Here is an 18021-nt window from a genome sequence, read left to right on the forward strand (position 1 = left end):
TGGAGCCCCACTGATATTTCCTCATGTCCACCAAGTAGGCAGGCTGGGCCCAGCATTGCAGCCAGGTCCCCAGCACTCTAGCCCACGTGGTATTCTACATCCCAGTGGATGGCAGTGCAGTGCACCAGGGAAGCTTTCTCCAGGACAAAGGGAGCTGAAGCATGCACTCCCCAGAACCTAAGAGCCACCTGACTGGGGCTGCTGCCACTGACAGCAACCTTGCATCCCCAGACACAGACACTCTGCACATGCGTGTGCTTTCAGCAGGCTTGGAGTCTGGTCTGTCTGGGAGCCCTCCTGGGGCCTAAAGACAAGCCTGTCCTCACCACTGCCACCACCATGACCACACCATCTAGGGACGTACACATCAATATTGCTTGCCAGTTTGGGTGCTTATGTGCACCATCAGCAGGCTTCAGGACAGGTCTGCCCCACCTGGCATCACTCCCCATGCTAGCACAATCAGGGAACTTGGAGATTAACCTGCTCTACCCACCATTGACCTTACTGGAGAGATAGACTCCAATTCAATAATAGTTGGGGACTTCAACACCCCACTTTCAGCATTGGACAGATAATCTAGACAGAAAATCAGCAAAAAAAATTGGATTTAAATGGCACTTTAGAACACGTAGACCTAACATTTATAGAACATTTCACCAAACAGCCACAGAATACACATTCCTCTCATCAGCACATGGAACATTCCCCAGGACAGACCATATGTTAGGCCACAAAATTAATCTCAGTAAATTTTAAGCATCAAAATCCTATCAAGTATCTTTTCAGATCACAGTGGAATAAAACTAGAACTCAATAATAAAAGGAAATTTGGAAATAAGTGAAATTAAACAACGTGCTCTTGAATGGCCATTGGGTCAAGGAAGCAATTGAGAAGGAAATTTTAAAATTCTTGAAATAAATGAAAGTAAAAATGCAACATACCAAAATCTGTGGAATACAGTAAAAGCAGGGCTAAGAGGGAAGTTTATAGCAAAAAAATGCCTATGTCAAAAAAGTAGAAAATTTCAAATAAACAATTTAGTGATGCACCTCAAGGAACTAGAAAAGCAAGAACAAACCAAACCCAAAAATAGTAGAAAGAAAGGAATAATAAAGATCAGAGCAGAACTAAATGAAATAGAGACTAAAAAAATACAAAGGATCAATGAAATGAAGTTTTTAAAAAATAAATAAAATCAATAAACTGCTAACTGACTAACAAAAAAGAGAGAAGACCCAAATAAATAAAATCAGAAATGATACAGGAGGTATTACTCCAGGTACCACAGAAATACAAAGAATCATTAGATACTATTATGAACAACTATATGCTAGCAAATTAGAAAACCTAGAGGAAAATGATGAATCCCTGGATACATACAATCTACCAAGATTGAACCAGGAAGAAATAGGAAATCTGAACAGAATAATAATGAGTATGAGATTGAATGAGTAATAAAAAGTCCCCTAACAACAACAACAACAAAAACTCAGGACCAGATGTCTTTACTGATGAATTCTACCAAACTTATAAGGAAGTGCTAATACCAATTTTTCTCGAATTATTCCAAAAAATTAAAGACCAGCATTACCCTGACACTGAAACCAAACAAGGATACAACAAAAAAAGAAACCTATAGATCAATATCCCTAATGAACATAGATGCAAAAGTCCTCAACAAAATAGAGCAAACAAAATACTAGCAAACCAACAACACATCAAAAAGATAATATACCATGATCAAGGGGGATTTATCCCAGGAGTGCAAGGATGGTTCAACATATACAAATCAATAACTGTGACACATCATATAAACAGAATGGAAGATAAAAACCATACAGTCTTCTCAAAAGATGTAGAAAAGCATTTCATAAAATTGAACAATTCCTTCATGATAAAAAACTCAACAAATTAGGCATAGTAGAAACATAATAAAACATAAGAAACATAATAAAAGCCACATGTGACAAACCCAGCTAGTATCATAATAAATGGAGAAAAGCTGAGAGAATTTCTTCTGAGAAGTGGAACAAGACAACGTTGCCCACTATCACTATTCATACTCAACATAGTACTGAAAGTTCTAGCCGGAACAATCCCTAGCAAGAGAAAGAAATAAAAGTCACTTAAATTGCAAAACAGTCAAATTGTCTCTCTTTTTATATAACGTGATCTTATATTTAGAAAATCCAAGACTACACCAAAAACTGCTAGCAAGACTAATAAAGAAGAAAAGAGAGAAGAATCAAATAGACACAATAAGAAATGACAAAGGGGATATCACTACCGATCCCACAGAAATACAAACTACCATCAGAGAATACTATAAACACCTCTATGCAAATAAACTAGAAAATCTAGAAGAAATGGATAAATTCCTTGACACATACACTCTCCCAAGACTAAACCAGGAAGAAGTTGAATCTCTGAATAGACCAATAACAGGCTCTGAAATTGAGGCAATAATTAATAGCTTACCAACCAAAAAAAGTCCAGGACCAGATGGATTCACAGAAGAATTCTACCAGAGGTACAAGGAGGAGCTGGTACCATTCATTCTAAAACTATTCCAATCGATAGAAAAAGAGGGAATCCTCCCTAACTCATTTTATGAGGCCAGCATCATCCTGATACCAAAGCCCAGCAGAGACACAACAAAAAAAGAGAATTTTAGACCAACATCCTTGATGAACATTGATGCAAAAATCCTCAATAAAATACTGGCAAACCAAATCCAGCAACACATCAAAAATCATATCCACAATGATCAAGTGGGCTTCATCCCTGGGATGCAAGGCTGGTTCAACATACAAAAATCAATAAATGTAATCCAGCACATAAACAGAACTGAAGACAAAAACCACATGATTATCTCAAATAGATGCAGAAAAGGCCTTCAACAAAATTCAACAATGCTTCATGCTAAAAAAAACTCTCAATAAATTAGGTATTAATGGGATGTATCTCAAAATAATAAGAGCTATCTATGACAAACCCACAGCCGATATCATACTGAATGGGCAAAAACTGGAAGCATTCCCTTTGAAAACTGGCACAAGACAGGGATGCCCTCTCTCACCACTCCTATTCAACATAGTGTTGGAAGTTCTGGCCAGGACAATCAGGCAGGAGAAGGGAATAAAGGGTATTCAGTTAGGAAAAGAGGAAGTCAAATTGTCCCTGTTTGCGAATGGCATGATTGTATATCTAGAAAACCCCATTGTCTCAGCCCAAAATCTCCTTAAGCTGATAAGCAACTTTAGCAAAGTCTCAGGATACAAAATCAATGTGCAAACATCACAAGCATTCTTATACACCAATAACAGACAAACAGAGAGCCAAATCATGAGTGAACTCTCATTCACAATTGCTTCAAAGAGAATAAAATACCTAGGAATCCAACTTATAAGGGATGTGAAGGGTCTCTTCAAGGAGAACTACAAAACACTGCTCAATGAAATAAAAGAGGATACAAACAAATGGAAGAACATTCCATGCTCATGGGTTGGAAGAATCAATATCGTGAAAATGGCCATACTGCCTAAGGTAATTTACAGATTCAATGCCATCCCCATCAAGCTACCAATGACTTTCTTCACAGAATTGGAAAAAACTACTTTAAAGTTCATAGGGAACCAAAAAAGCCCCCATTGCCAAGTCAATCCTAAGTCAAAAGAACAAAGCTGGAGGCATCACGCTACCTGACTTCAAACTAAACTACAAGGCTACAGTAACCAAAACAGCACGGTACTGGTACCAAAACAGAGATATAGACCAATGGAACAGAACAGAGCCCTCAGAAATAATGCCATGCATCTACAACTATCTGATCTTTGACAAACCTGACAAGAAGAAGAAATGGAGAAAGGATTCCCTATTTAATAAATGGTGCTAGGAAAACTGGCTAGCCATATGTAGAAAGCTGAAACTGGATCCCTTCCTTACACCTTATACAAAAATTAATTCAAGATGGATTAAAGACTTAAATGTTAGACCTAAAACCATAAAAACCCCAGAAGAAAACCTAGGCAATACCATTCAGGACATAGGCATGGGAAGGACTTCATGTCTAAAACACCATAAGCAATGGCAACAAAAGCCAAAATTGACAAATGGGATCTAATTAAACTAAAGAGCTTCTGCACAGCAAAAGAAACCACCATCAGAGTGTACAGGCAACCTATGGAATGGGAGAAAATTTTTGCAACCTACTCATCTGACAAAGGGATAACATCCAGAATCTACAATGAACTCAAACAAATTTACAAGAAAAAAACAACCCCATGGGCAAAGGATATGAACAGACACTTCTCAAAAGAAGACATTTATGCAGCCAAAACACACATGAAAAAGTACTCATCATCACTGGCCATCAGAGAAATGCAAATCAAAACCACAATGAGACACCATCTCACACCAGTTAGAATGGCGATCATTAAAAAGTCTGGAAACAACAGGTGCTGGAGAGGATGTGGAGACATAGGAACACTTTTACACTGTTGGTGGGACTGTAAACTAGTTCAACCATTATGGAATTCGGTGTGGCGATTCCTCAGGGATCTACAACTAGAAATACCATTTAACCCAGCCATCCCTTTACTGGGTATATACCCAAAGAATTATACATCATGCTGCTATAAAGACACATGCACACCTATGTTTATTGCGGCACTATTCACAATAGCAAAGACTTGGAACCAACCCAAATGTCCATCAGTGATAGACTGGATTAAGAAAATGTGGCACATATACACCATGGAATACTATACAGCCATAAAAAATGATGAACTCATGTCCTTTGTAGGGACATGGATGAAGCTGGAAACCATTATTCTCAGCAAACTATCACAAGGACAAAAAAACAAACACCGCATGTTCTCACTCATAGGTGGGAATTGAACAATGAGAACACATGGACACAGGAAGGGAAACATCACACACCAGGGCCTGTCATGGTGTGGGGGGAGGGGGGAGGGATAGCATTAGGAGATATACCTAATGCTAAATGACGAGTTAATGGGTGCAGCATACCAACATGGCACATGTATACATATGTAACAAACCTGCACCTTGTGCACATGTATCCTAAAACTTAAAGTATAATAATGAAAAAAAATTCTTAGAACTGATCATTGAATTCAGTAAAGTCGCAGTATAAAAAATCAACAAATATCAGTAGTATTTCTGTCACTAATAAGAAACTAGCTGAAAAATAAATCAAGAAAGCAATCCCATTTACAATAGCTACAAAAAAATAACAAAATGCCTAGAAATAAATTTAACCAAGAGGTGAAAGACCTCTAGAAGGAAAACTACAAAACACTGATAAAGAAATTGAAAAGGACACAAACCAATGGAAAGATACCCATGCTCATGGATTGGAAGAATTGATATTGTTAAAATTAATCTTGAGACTATACTACTCCAAAGCAATCTACAGATTCAATGCAACCCTCATCAAAATACCAATGACATCCTTCACAGAAATAGAGAAAAACCTCCAAAATTCATATGAAACCACAAAACACCCAAAATAGCCAAAGCAATCCTAAGCAAAATGAACAACCCTGGAGGCATTACACTACCTGCCTTCAAAATATAATACAAAGCTATAGCAACAAAATCAGCATGGTACTATCATAGAAACAGACATACAGACCAGCAGAGCAGAACAGAAAGCCCAGAAAGATATTCACCTATTTATAGTCAATTGATTTCTGAAAAAAGCACCAATAACGTGCTTTGGAGAAAGGACACCCTCTTCAGCAAATGATGATGGGAAAACTGGATATCCATATGCAGAAGAATGAAACTGGACCCCTATCTCTCACCACATACAAAAATCAACACAGAATGGATTAAAGACTTAAATGTAAAACCCAAAACTATGAAACTACTAGAAGAAAACACTGGAGAAATTCTTCAGAACGTTGGTCTAGTTAAAGATTTGATGGCTAAGATCCCAAAGGCACAGGCAACAAAAACATAAACAGACAAATGGGACTACATTAAACTATAAAGCTTCTGCACTGAAAAGGAAACAATCAGCAGAATGAAGAGACAACCTGCTGAATGAAAAAAAAATATTTGCAAACTCTCTGGCAGGGGACTAATAACCAGAATATACAAGGAACCCAATTCAATAGTAAGAAAACAAATAATTCCATTAAAAAGTAGACAAAGATTTCTGATGAAGCCTATGTTGGTAGAGACATCTGAGAGTATTGATGAATGCCAACAGCTTAAATGGGGAAAATAATAATAATAAAGTGGTCAAAGGATCTAAATAGACATTTCTCAAAAGAAGACATACAGGTGGCCAACAGATATATGAAAAAATGCTCACTATCACGAATCATCAAGAAAACACAAATCAAAACCACAATGAGATATAATCTTTAATTAGAACGGCTGTTATCAAAAAGACAAAAAATAACAGATGCTGGCAAGGATGTGGAGAAAAAGGAACTTGTATACCCTGTCAGAATGTAAATTTATACAGCCATTATAGAAAACAGTATGGAAGTTTCAAAAAAAAAAAACTAAAAATAGAACTATCACGCAATCGAGAAATCACACTATTGAATATTTAACCAAAAGAAAGGAAATCAGTATATTAAAGAGATACCTGCTTCCCATGTTTATTGCAGCACTATTCGCAATAGCCAAGATATGGAATCAACCTAAGTGTTTATCAACAGATAAATGGATTTTTTAAATGTGGTCTATATCCACAATGGAATACTAGTCCACCATTAAACAAGAATGAAATCCTGTCATTTCCAGCAACATGGATGGATCTGAAGGTCATTATGTTAAGTGAAATAAGCGAGGCACAGAAAGACAACTACCACTCACATTTTTCTCAGTCATATGTCTGAGCTAAAAAGTTGATCTCATGGGGGTGAAAGTTGAACGATAGTTACCAGAGGCTGGGAGTGGGGAAGGGAGAAGAGAAATCGGTTAATGTGGGTACAAACATAGTTAGATAGAAGGAATAGGTTCCAGTGTTCAATAGCATAGTGAAGTGATGATAGTTAACAAGGATATATATTTCAAAATAACTAGAAGATTTGAAATATTCCCAACACAAAGAAATGATAAATGTCCAAGGTGATGGATATCCTAAACACTCTGATTTTATTATTACACATTGTATGAATGTATCAAAGTATCACATGTGCTCCATAAACATGTATAATTATTATATATCAATAAGAAATTTTAAATGGGCTTCTTATATGTAGCACAATTTTAAATTTTTTATTTCAATAGGTTTTTGGGGAACAGGTGAAGATTATATGAATAAGTTCTTTAATGGTGATTTCTGAGATTTTGGTGCACCCATCACCTGAGCACTGTACACTGTACCCAATGTGTAGTCTTTTATCCCTCACACTCCTCCCACCCTTTCCCCAAGTCTCCAAAGTGCATTTTATCATTCTTATGCTTTGCATCTTCATAGCTTAGCTCCCACTTATAAGTGAGAATATAAGATGTTTGGTTTACTATTCTTGAGTTCCTTCACTTAGAATAATAGTCTCCAATTTCATCCAGGTTGTCGTGAATGCCACTACTTCATTTCTTTTTATGGCTGAGTAGTATCCCATGGTATATTTATACCACAATTTCTTTATACACTTGTTGATTGGTGGGCATTTGAGCTGGTTCTACATTTTTGCAATTGCGAATGGTGATTCTTATACGCAGCATAATTGAGTCACTGGTTTATCAATATGATTATATATTTGCCCTTACATAGAGTATGCAACATTGACATCTTATTGGTACGGTTAGGTTTAAGGCTACATTCTTGTTAATTTTTTGTCTATTTGTCACACCTGTTCCTTAACTATCTTTGCCTCTTTTCCTGACTTCTTTTGGAAGAATTGAATGTTTTTATAACAATTTACCTTCTTGTCAACTTATTAGCTGTAACTCTTAACTGTTTTAGTGGATGCTTTAGTATACATTTTCAAATTATCATAGTCTACCTTTAATTGTTAATATACCATTTAATACATAAGACACTTATAATAGAATAGTTTTCTCTCTTCCTGATCTTTGTGCTTTTGTTGTCATATATTTTAAGTTTACAAAAAATATAAACTCCGGACTACATTGTGATTACCTTTATTTAAATACTTAGCTATTTTTAAAGAGACTAAAATAATAATCTAAAATCAAATATATTTACTCATTTCTAGTACTCCTTGGTCTTTTGAATAGATACATCTTTCCACCCGTATCATTTTCCTTCTGCCTGAAGTTTTCTTTTAATATTTCTTGGCGTGAGAGTCTGCTGTTGATGATGTCTTTTAGTTTTCATATGTCTGAAAAGTCTTTATTTCATCAGCAGTTTTAAAAGCTATTTTCATTGAGTACAGAATTCCATACTTTAAAGATGCTGCACCATTGTTTTTTCACTTGCATTGTTTCCAACAAGAAATCTGTTAGATTCTTATTTTTGTTTGTGTATACATAATGCATCTTTTTTCCTTTCCTGGGTGCTTTGAATATTTTTTTTTTTTTTGTCATTGGTTTTGAGTTTTTTGTTTATTTTTGTTTTTGTGGAGACAGAGTCTTGCTCAGTCGCCCAGGCTGGAGTGCAGTGGTGTGATCTCGGCTCACTGCAACGTTCACCACCTGGTTCAAGCAATTCTCCCGCCTCAGCCTCCTGAGTAGCTGGGATTACAGGCATGAGCCACCACGCCCAGCTAATTTTTGTATTTTTCATAGAGAGGGTGGTTTCACCATGTGGCCCAGGGTCTCGAACTCCTGAGCTCAGGCAATCTGCCCAACTCAGCCTCCCAAAGTGCTGGGATTACACGCATGAGCCACCACACCTGGCTGGTTTTGAGAAGTTTAATTACAATTTTCCTTGGAGTCGTTTTTTTCATGTTTCTTATGCACATGGTTTTCTGTGTCCCTATCATTTTAATTGTATTTCAGAGATTTAAGCCTTTATTTCCTCAAATACTTTTTTCTGTCCCTACCTATCTCTCCTCTCCCCAGTGGCTCAAATTATACGTATTGGGCTGCTTGAAGTTGCCCCATAGTTCACTAGTGCTCTCTTCTTCTCAAATCTCTTCTCTGTGTGTTTCATTTTGGAAATGTTCTGTTTCTGTATTTTTAAGCTCATCTTCTCTTCTGCCACATCTAATTTTCCTTAATTCAATCCAGTGTGTTTATCTCTTACACACTGTAGATTTCATCTCTAGAGGTTCAATTTGGGTTTTTCTTATATCTTCTGTGTCATTACTTAATTTTTGAACATGTGAAATATAGTTAGAATAGCTCTTTAATGTTCTTGCCTAATAATTATAACATCTATCTCAGTTCTGTTTTTGATTGAATAAATTATCTCCTCATCATTGGTAGTACTTTCCTGTTCCTCTGCATGCCTGATAATTTCTTCTTGGATTCTACACATTGTGACTTTTACCTCACTTAGTGCTGAATATTTTTGTGTTCCAATAAATATTCTGAGGCTTTGACTTGGGATGCAGCTAATTTACTTGGAAGTAGTTTTATGATTCCTGGTCTTGCTTTTAATATTTGTTTAGCAGGACCAGAGCCCTGGTCTAGAGCTAACACTCAGTCTAGAGGTAACAACAGTCAGCTCTCTGTATTCATGGGTTCCACACACATGGATTCAACCAACTGTGGATCCAATATATTTTTAAACATTGCATCTGTGCTGAATATGAACAGATTTTTCCTTGTCATTATTCCCTAAACAATACAGTCTAACAACTTATTTACATAGCATTTACATTTGTAGGTATTATAAGTAATTTAAAGATTTAAAAGTATACAGGAGGATGTGCATAGGTTATATGCGACTGTTGCAATATTTTATATGAAGTACTTGGGCCTCCACACATTTTGGTATCTACAAGAGGTCTTGCAACCTATCTTCTACGAATATCAAGGGATGACTTTATTCTTCACTACTGAGGAAAAATCCTGTGTACTTTATCCAATGTCCCATGAGTCATGAGGTTTTCCAGTCTGCCTTTCAGAACCAAGTACTATTTCCAGTCCTGTGTGTGTGTCAGATATTGTTCCCTCCATTTCCTTCAGGTGGTCTTTCTTTGGCTTTGGCTAATTTCCCTATAAGCACGCTTGCATATCCAACTAAATACCTGAGGGTAATCCCTGAAGATCTCCAGAGTGTTCCTTCTGTGCAGCTTTCTTTCTAGTACTCTGTCCTATAAATGCTATGCACCTTGGTTTCTCCAGACCTTCAGCTCTGTCTCCCAAATGTTTCTTTAACTCCGGGAGTCTGCTGGGCTGCAAGTGGGTTCATCGTCCCTGCACTGCAATCTAGAAGCTCTCTGAGACAATGAGCTGGGGGAATTTAAGGGCTTATCTCTCAGGAATCACTTCCCTTCATTGCCTAATGTCCATCAACATTGGTTTATATATCTTATCTTTTTTTTAAGGTGGGAACACTCTAATATCTTAGTAGACAATAGAAGAATGGGAATATGTAATTCACAAAGAGGAAATAAAAAACAGAGAAACTCGTAAAAATATTCAACTATCCAATAACCAGAGAAATGCAATTTAGATCAAGACAACAATCTCACAAATCAAAGTAATAAAAATTTAGAAAAATGGTAATATTTATTGTTGGTGAGGATTCAATTAAATGGACATGCATATGCTGCTGGGAATGTAGATTATATCACTCTGAACTTTGAGACTTACTTTTTCTAGTCAATATTTTATCATAAGCTGTTTCCCACAGCAAACATCATTCCTAACCTATTTTTGTGTGTTGCTTCATAATATGATGTGGAAATATATCACTTTTACAAAGCTTTCCCTATTATTGAGCTTTTTCAGGTTATAATATTTCCAATTATAAATAATACTGTGATTGATATTTTTGCACATTAATCTCAGTTCACATTTCAAAGTGATTTTTTAGGACATAGTTTAAGAAAAGAAAAATTGGGTTAAGGAATAGGAATTTTTTGTCTTGATACATATCACTCATTGTTTTCATGCTTTTTTGTCTTTGCTCTTGCTTCTGCCTCTGCCTAGAATGTGGTGCTCTTATAAAATTAACATCCAGAAATTCCTTCCCTATTTCAAATCAAAAGCTGCCCTCTCAGTGAGTTCCTCCTTGCTAATTCCTGAGCAGACTGAAACCCTCCCTCTTAAATATCCCCCCCCATGATCACATTAATCTTATTTGTTTACACGCTAATGTGTGCATGTATCTACACACTCCTTGAGGGCAAGGACTGTGTCTTTTCAACTCAATGCCCACAAATCTCTGACAATAATAAAAGCCCCACAATACTACTGAATGAATCAATAGATAGTTAAAAGAGGACAACTCAGGCAAACCAAAACAACAGTGTTCATTCATTCAACTGGCATTTATTGAATACCTATGATGCACCATATGAAAGAAACTCAGACCTGATTTATACTAATTCACTCCTTTTAAATAACCATTTATTGTTCTCTACCCATTTTTCTCATTAGCTTTGTTGAAGATGACTAATGATCACATAGAAATCTAATATTAAAATAGCACTATAATTGAACTTAGACAGAAAGCTTTCAATCTGTCGTCATCCTACAATCTCTGCCTAAACTCTTAAAAGCAGCTAGCTTTCCATGGCTACACATTTGTGTGATGGCCCCCTTTTGACCCTTTCCTTCCCAGCCAACTGGGTTGGCTTGTCTCTGCTAAGCAAGTACATCTCCAGACACTGCACCCACTCACAACGCCACAGGAAAACCAGAGTGTGTTTTCTTCCCCCATCTGCTTTATAATTTGTGGTGCCTGAGTGTGGAATCCATCCCTGAAGAATTTAGAATTCTATTAGAAATATCAGTTCCCGGGCCAGGCATGGTGGTTCACACCTATAATCCCATCACTTTGGGAGGCTGAGGCAGGCAGACTGCCTGAGGTCAGGAGTTCAAGACCAGCCTGGCCAACATGGTGAAACCCTAGCTCTACTAAAAATATAAAAATTAGCCGGGCATGGTTGCGGGCACCTGTAATCCCAGCTACTTGGGAGGCTGAGGCAGGAGAATCGCTTGAACCCAGGAGGCGGAGGTTGCAGCGAGCCAGGATCATGCCACTGCACTCCAGCCTGGGCGACAGAGTGAGACTTGATCTCAAAAAAAAAAAAAAAGAAAAGAAGAAAAGAAATATCAGTTCCCTCAAAGTAAAAGGTGAAACCACAAGAGTCCCTCCTGATAAGAGTCTTTCTGTACCTCCCCCCAGTTCCTCAAACTCCCTTTCCTCCATATTCATAGGTGGTTACAGTGTTGTGAGGAAGGTGTGATTTACAGGAAAACACAAATTTCTTTGCATAAGCTCCTCACTGAGTCAGGCTGGGCAAGAAGATTAACTTCTATGGCAAGTCAAAGTTCCTAGAGCCTGCCTCTAGTCTCTAGAGGGAAAACTGAGGGAAATCTATGGAGAGGTATGAGCTGTACAAGCTTCAGCAGATAAAGGTGGAAATGCAATTTCTGTAGAGGACCCTCATCGGGGAAAGTGGTGCATGTAAGGCCTCCCCAGGATATGAAGGAACAAGGGAAGTTTGTCTTGTTTTGTTTTTGGAGGCCTGTCTGTGTAAGTTATTTGATCCATCCAATATCAACATATCAAGCACCCTTCTCACTGTCCAGCATGTCATCCTCAGGAATAAATACAGAACCAGCAATGGGAAAGATCTGCTCACCAGTCCAACACACCTGAATCAGGACAACCCACATGCGTGATGAGTTCCTGAGCTCCTCCTCCTGAAGGAATCTGGTTCACCACCCAGGTGACAGGGGATTACAGAACACCCCAAAGGGGAGAAACAGGGACTAGAGCCCCCCTGGATGGCAGTGCCAGACCAAGACCTTCTCAAGCACCAAAAGAATACCTGAGACATTTCAAGGAAGACTCTCCAAAGTGTAGAGTCACCTGAGGCCCAGAGCCCAAAGCAGAGGCCCTGTCTGCTCAGCTCTGTGGACGTTTCTGAGAAAGGCATTATAAAGACATTTCCACAGGATAGGGAGCTGGTCATTTTACAAGCCCAAGACTGGATCAGAATGCAAGGCCTTCCTCATACACTACATCATTCTTGTTGGCATAGGCTGTCGGCAACTTGAGGTCCCCAAGCAACATTTCTCTAGCACTTAACATTGAGACAGGCACATAGAATGTTGTCAAATAAAAGTCCTAATTCAAGGCATGTTTGTTTTGTAATATGCAGAAAAGTGTCTTGGAGTAATAAATGGTGCCTTCAAGTTAGGGTAGAAGGCTTGGTTCAGCCTCTCTGGGTTTCAGTGACCTCATCTGAAGATGAAGGAGATGATAAGAAGGTCCCTTAAGACCTTCGAACTTTAGATCCTACAACTTGAATGTCTATGGCTTGCCCTAATCAGGAAGAGCTCGGTGGCTTCTTAAGAAGATGAAAGGGCTTTAACCCTATAACTCTAGTTGCCAAGGCTTAATTCATGTAGGAAACTATTCATTCCCCATCAGCTACAGGCTTGGAGTCAGGTTGCAGATGCAGTAATCACTCTGCTAGTAAGTTGAGCTCATGGTGCACGTCCCTAGTATCAGTGCTTGTGAGGCTGGGGTGGAATATTTTTGCTCCTGTTCCAAGGTATTTGAATTGGAGTACTCTGGAGACAAGGAACAAGCAGAAAGTGCTGAGACATAGAGTGAAGCCCCACTGTGAGGCCATGCCCTGGAGACCACAGACTCTAATGTTGAATGGGGAGTCACAAAGCCCTTAGTTGGGGCTGGGATGGAATTAAAATCCAGGGGGAATTCAGTAACTATTTTAAGAAACAGAAAAAAAAAATCCCTGATTCTTGTAACTTGGATTCCCGTTGTCTCAGTGAAGAGTAGCTGAGTCACCCACTCACTGATGATCTCATGGAATCCATTAGCTCTGGCTGAGTCTCACTCATCTATCAGCTACTATGATCAGATAAAGTGGAATGGAGTGATGGTTGGAGAAAGCCCAGAAGACCTGGCTTTGGGCAAAGGCAGTGAGTGATTTGGGGGCAGGGAGAAGAGAAGCAGGACATTTTTTCTAGCTCATAAATTGAAGATGAAATCACCAGAAAGGGCTGCCAATAAAGTAATGCCTAGTAATCCTGCACTCAGGCAGAATTCTAAGGCCAGAGAGGCCCTGGAAGATTGGTTCTTTGGAGGGAGAATATCACCTAACACTACTCCAAGCACAAGGAGCTACTAGGACAGCCAACAGCAGACTAAGGTGAAGAAATTGCTTATGAAGCTTGCTTGAAGACCAAACATATCCATCTCCTCCCATTGCCAAGGTGTTTAAGCCCAGGTACTCTGACCTCCACAATCTCATAACATGAGACTGACCCTGAAGGTGAAGAGATAAATCACAGCATGACCTTCCTGCTGAAAACCTGAGAGGGCATTAAGAAGGTGGGGATACTAAAGATGTTATCCTCTGTGAGGGTGAGACCATCATGGTCTTCAGCAAAACACTTCCTGACTTCCTGTGTCCTTGGGGCAGCTCCAGAGAAAATGAAGGTGAGGGATGAGGGAGCCATCCCAGCCTGTGGGCAGCCCGAGTCCTCTTTCTGGAAGCATGGAGCAATGGTCAGAGAATACAATTGGCTTCAAGACCCGGTCTCTGCTAGGAAGATCCAACCCATTTCCAATTGGCTATGATATTTATGAAGCAAGGCAGGACAGCAGAGTTTAAAATCCTAGGAGACACACTGATGATAACATCTGATAACCCAGTTTCAAAGGTTGGGTTCAATATTACACTGTGAGAATCCAAAAGGATCAGAGGGGATGTGGCTGTACTTTGGAAAAGGTCAAGCACGTGGCCACTGGAAATAGTCCTTATTATTATCAAAATCTTCAGGCCCATCCTGGGAATGAGGGCACAAAGGGACAGCCTCCAGCAGAAAGCGTTGAGATGTGGAGTAATCACAAGCTTTCCTAAGGTCACAAGATGAGTCAGTCGCAGACAAGTAATCTGTCTTTGCCTCAATAAATTTCCCTACTTAGTGAGTTTGGACAGCTCAAAGACAGCTTCAGTGCAGATAAACAAGCTTGTCCACAGTGGAACAAACGAGCAAGAGGTAGTACACTCTGGCCCAGTGTCATTTCCTCCTCCCTACTTCTATAAAAAGCACCCCCAGAAAAGTTTAAGTCCCAGCTGAGTTCATTAACAGACCAAACACTAGAAGCCTATTTCAAATAGACGGCAAAGTTTTAATGTGAATGCTGTCCCCACGCCCCTCCAGTTCAGATCTTTCCCTTCTCCAATCTCTGTCGGTTCCCCCAGACAACTCTAAACAATAGAAAAGACTCTGAACTTTTTTCTTCCCTCCAGTGAGAGAAACTTTGCTCCCTTTCAAGCTGGTGGTTGCTGCTTCGCAGTCTCTCAGAATGAGTTCTCTCCCAGAAGGCACCTCATTCCCTCATGCAATAGAGCTCTTGTGAGGTGTGCCAACTGATGTTTCAGACATGTTTGGATGAGGCAGAACCATGCATGTGCAGCCAGCCTGGGATCAGGGGAAAAAAAGGTAACCAATATGAAGTGCCTAGCATAGTACCTACTCAGTACATTCTGGCTTTCATTCATTAATACATAGGAAATTCACCAATAATTTTTTTATTAAAATATTTCTTTTCAATATATTTATTTAATTTTATTTATTCATTTTTTTGAGACAGAATCTCACTCTGTCTCATGGGCTGGAGTGCAGTGGCGTGATCTTGGCTCACTGTAACCTCTGCCTCCTGGGTTCAAGTGATTCTCCTGCCTCAGCCTCCCAGGTAGCTAGGATTACAGGCATCCACCACCATGCCTGGATAATTTTTGTATTTTTAGTAGAGATGGGGTTTCATCACATTGACCAGGCTGGTCTCAAACTCCTAATCTTAGGTGATCCACCCACCTCAGCCTCCCAAAGTGCTGGGATTATAGGCATGAGCCACTGTACCCAGCCCTCATTTATTTATTTTTAAGACAGGATCTCAATTTGTCCCCCAGGCTGGCATGCGGTGGCATAGTCATGACTCACTGTAGTCTCAAACTCCTGGGCCCAAGCAACTCTCCCACCTCAGCCTCCTGAGTAGTTGGGACTACAGGTGTGCACCACCATGCCCAACTAATTTCTTGTAGAGACAGGGTCTACCTACGTTGCCCAAGCTGGTCACAAACTCCTGGCCTCAAGTGGTCCTCCCGCCTTGGCCTCCCAAAGCACTGGGATTACAGACATGAGCCACCATGCTCAGCCTCGTTTGAATTTAATTAAGAGCCTATTATTATCTAGGCACTGGGCTAGGAGGAATGGAAAATAACAAGATACATATAATTTGATTTCTACTTTAGGAAGTACAGAATTTAGGGAGAAGAAAGGACACCCAGGCCAATATCTCTGGAGGATGGTTGAGGAGAGTAGATTCTTTTTCTCTGATGAAATGGAGCAGGTGGCATCCAGTGAAGTCTGGAGACTGGGTAGACTTCTACCACTGCACAAGGCAGCATGGCATTCAAGAGGAAGGGAGAGACCCGGGGAAGAAGAGGGAATGCCACACTCAGGGATAGCTGGCTGGAAAGAGAGATGAGAGCAGGAATGAGAAACCAGTCTGGAAAGGGAAGCTGAGGCACATTCCTGATGGCTTTGAAGTGAAGGGAGACCAACAAGTGGGCTATCATAGCAGTTTAAGTCTGACCATAACTGCTCCCACTAGCATGGGACTCATGAGGAGCCAAAGGAAGGAAGTCAGCACAAGCCAACACAAGTGTGTGCAGCATGGTGGGTCTTTGGGAAGTGGAGGAGGCCTGAAATAGCTGCCTGCCCTGGGCCGAGGGCTGGCACAAGGCCACAGAGGGTTAGTGACATTGCTCTTCGTGTCCCTTCTCTCTAGCAAGTATGTGGTTGGAGCTTCTGTTGTAAATCTTGCCCTGAGTACTATCTGGAGACAGGGCTTCATTGGAGGACAGCTGCACATCTAATTTTAGGTTCCTGCTAGAGAAGTAGGGCAGGTCTAATCTCCACAGGAGGGAGGAGTCATCATGACACAACACTGGGCATCTGCTCCTACAAAGGCATCCCGGAATAACTCTCCCATAGCATGCTAGCATTTGGAGGGTGATATTTAGTAGAGCTATCCATGTCCCCTGACATGCTACTTCATCCCTTCCCTGCAAGACCCCCCTTGAGCCCACAGGTTCTGTCATCCAAATGGCTTGAGTAGAATTCATTTGGGTATGTCTTAGCTACTATTCCCGGGATGGAGTTTGTGAAAGATGGAAATTGGCAGGACGTTCTCATCTCCAGACTCTTCCCCAGCCTCTACCATCTGATCTGCAGCAGACAACCAGACGTCCCATCGTATTTGTATTAATAATGATTAACAATGTCATAGCATGTCAAAGCACACAATATCTTTACACATTATTTTTTATTGCCCACAATAAACCTAGGAGGTAAGACTTGACATTCATGCTTTAAGAAATGTCAAAGTTTAGTTAAGAAAAGTTAAATGACTCGCCAAGGAATCTGGTAGAAGGAGGCTTGCAGAGCAGGTCTTCCAATTTCATTACCTTTGTTCTTATCTTGCTGTTGATGAGTAAGGATAAGATAGAAAACAAAGTCGCTTTTGGAAAGAATTCAAAAGCAGAGGGAATAGATATTTAGCCTTTAAGAGGAAATAGCCAATTGATGGAGGTGTAAGACTCCTCTATCATTAAGCAAATTGTTCCATGGGTATAAGCCATTTAGATAGAAAAGAAATTTAAGCAAACTTTAACTGCATATGATTGTCTTACATATGATGGTTGTAGAAATAAAATGCTGGAAATAGACTGTATAAGATACGCCAGTGGTGGCTTAAGAGCTGAGGCTCATGTATCAGACAGGGTTTAAATCCCAGCTCTCTCACTTAAAACCCAGCATGTTACTTAACTTATTTCAGTTTCAATTTGTTTTCCAGTAAAATTGGGGGCAATAATAGCACCTGCCTTGCAGAGCAGATG

The 18021-nt window shown here is 39.7% G+C and overlaps 1 protein-coding gene and 1 non-coding gene across 2 annotated transcripts in view; one reads left to right on the forward strand and one right to left on the reverse strand.

The window, feature by feature from the left end:
* The window catches only part of AGBL1 (AGBL carboxypeptidase 1), an 829700-nt gene that overhangs the window by 732971 nt on the left and 78708 nt on the right, over positions 1-18021 (reverse strand). The window lies entirely within an intron of this gene.
* On the forward strand, positions 6188-6260 carry LOC129483756 (small nucleolar RNA SNORD74). The gene has a single exon (XR_008658253.1). It is a non-coding gene; the product is annotated as a small nucleolar RNA SNORD74 (small nucleolar RNA).

Source organism: Symphalangus syndactylus, chromosome 5 (genome assembly GCF_028878055.3).
Source record: "Symphalangus syndactylus isolate Jambi chromosome 5, NHGRI_mSymSyn1-v2.1_pri, whole genome shotgun sequence".
Lineage (NCBI taxonomy): Eukaryota > Metazoa > Chordata > Mammalia > Primates > Hylobatidae > Symphalangus > Symphalangus syndactylus.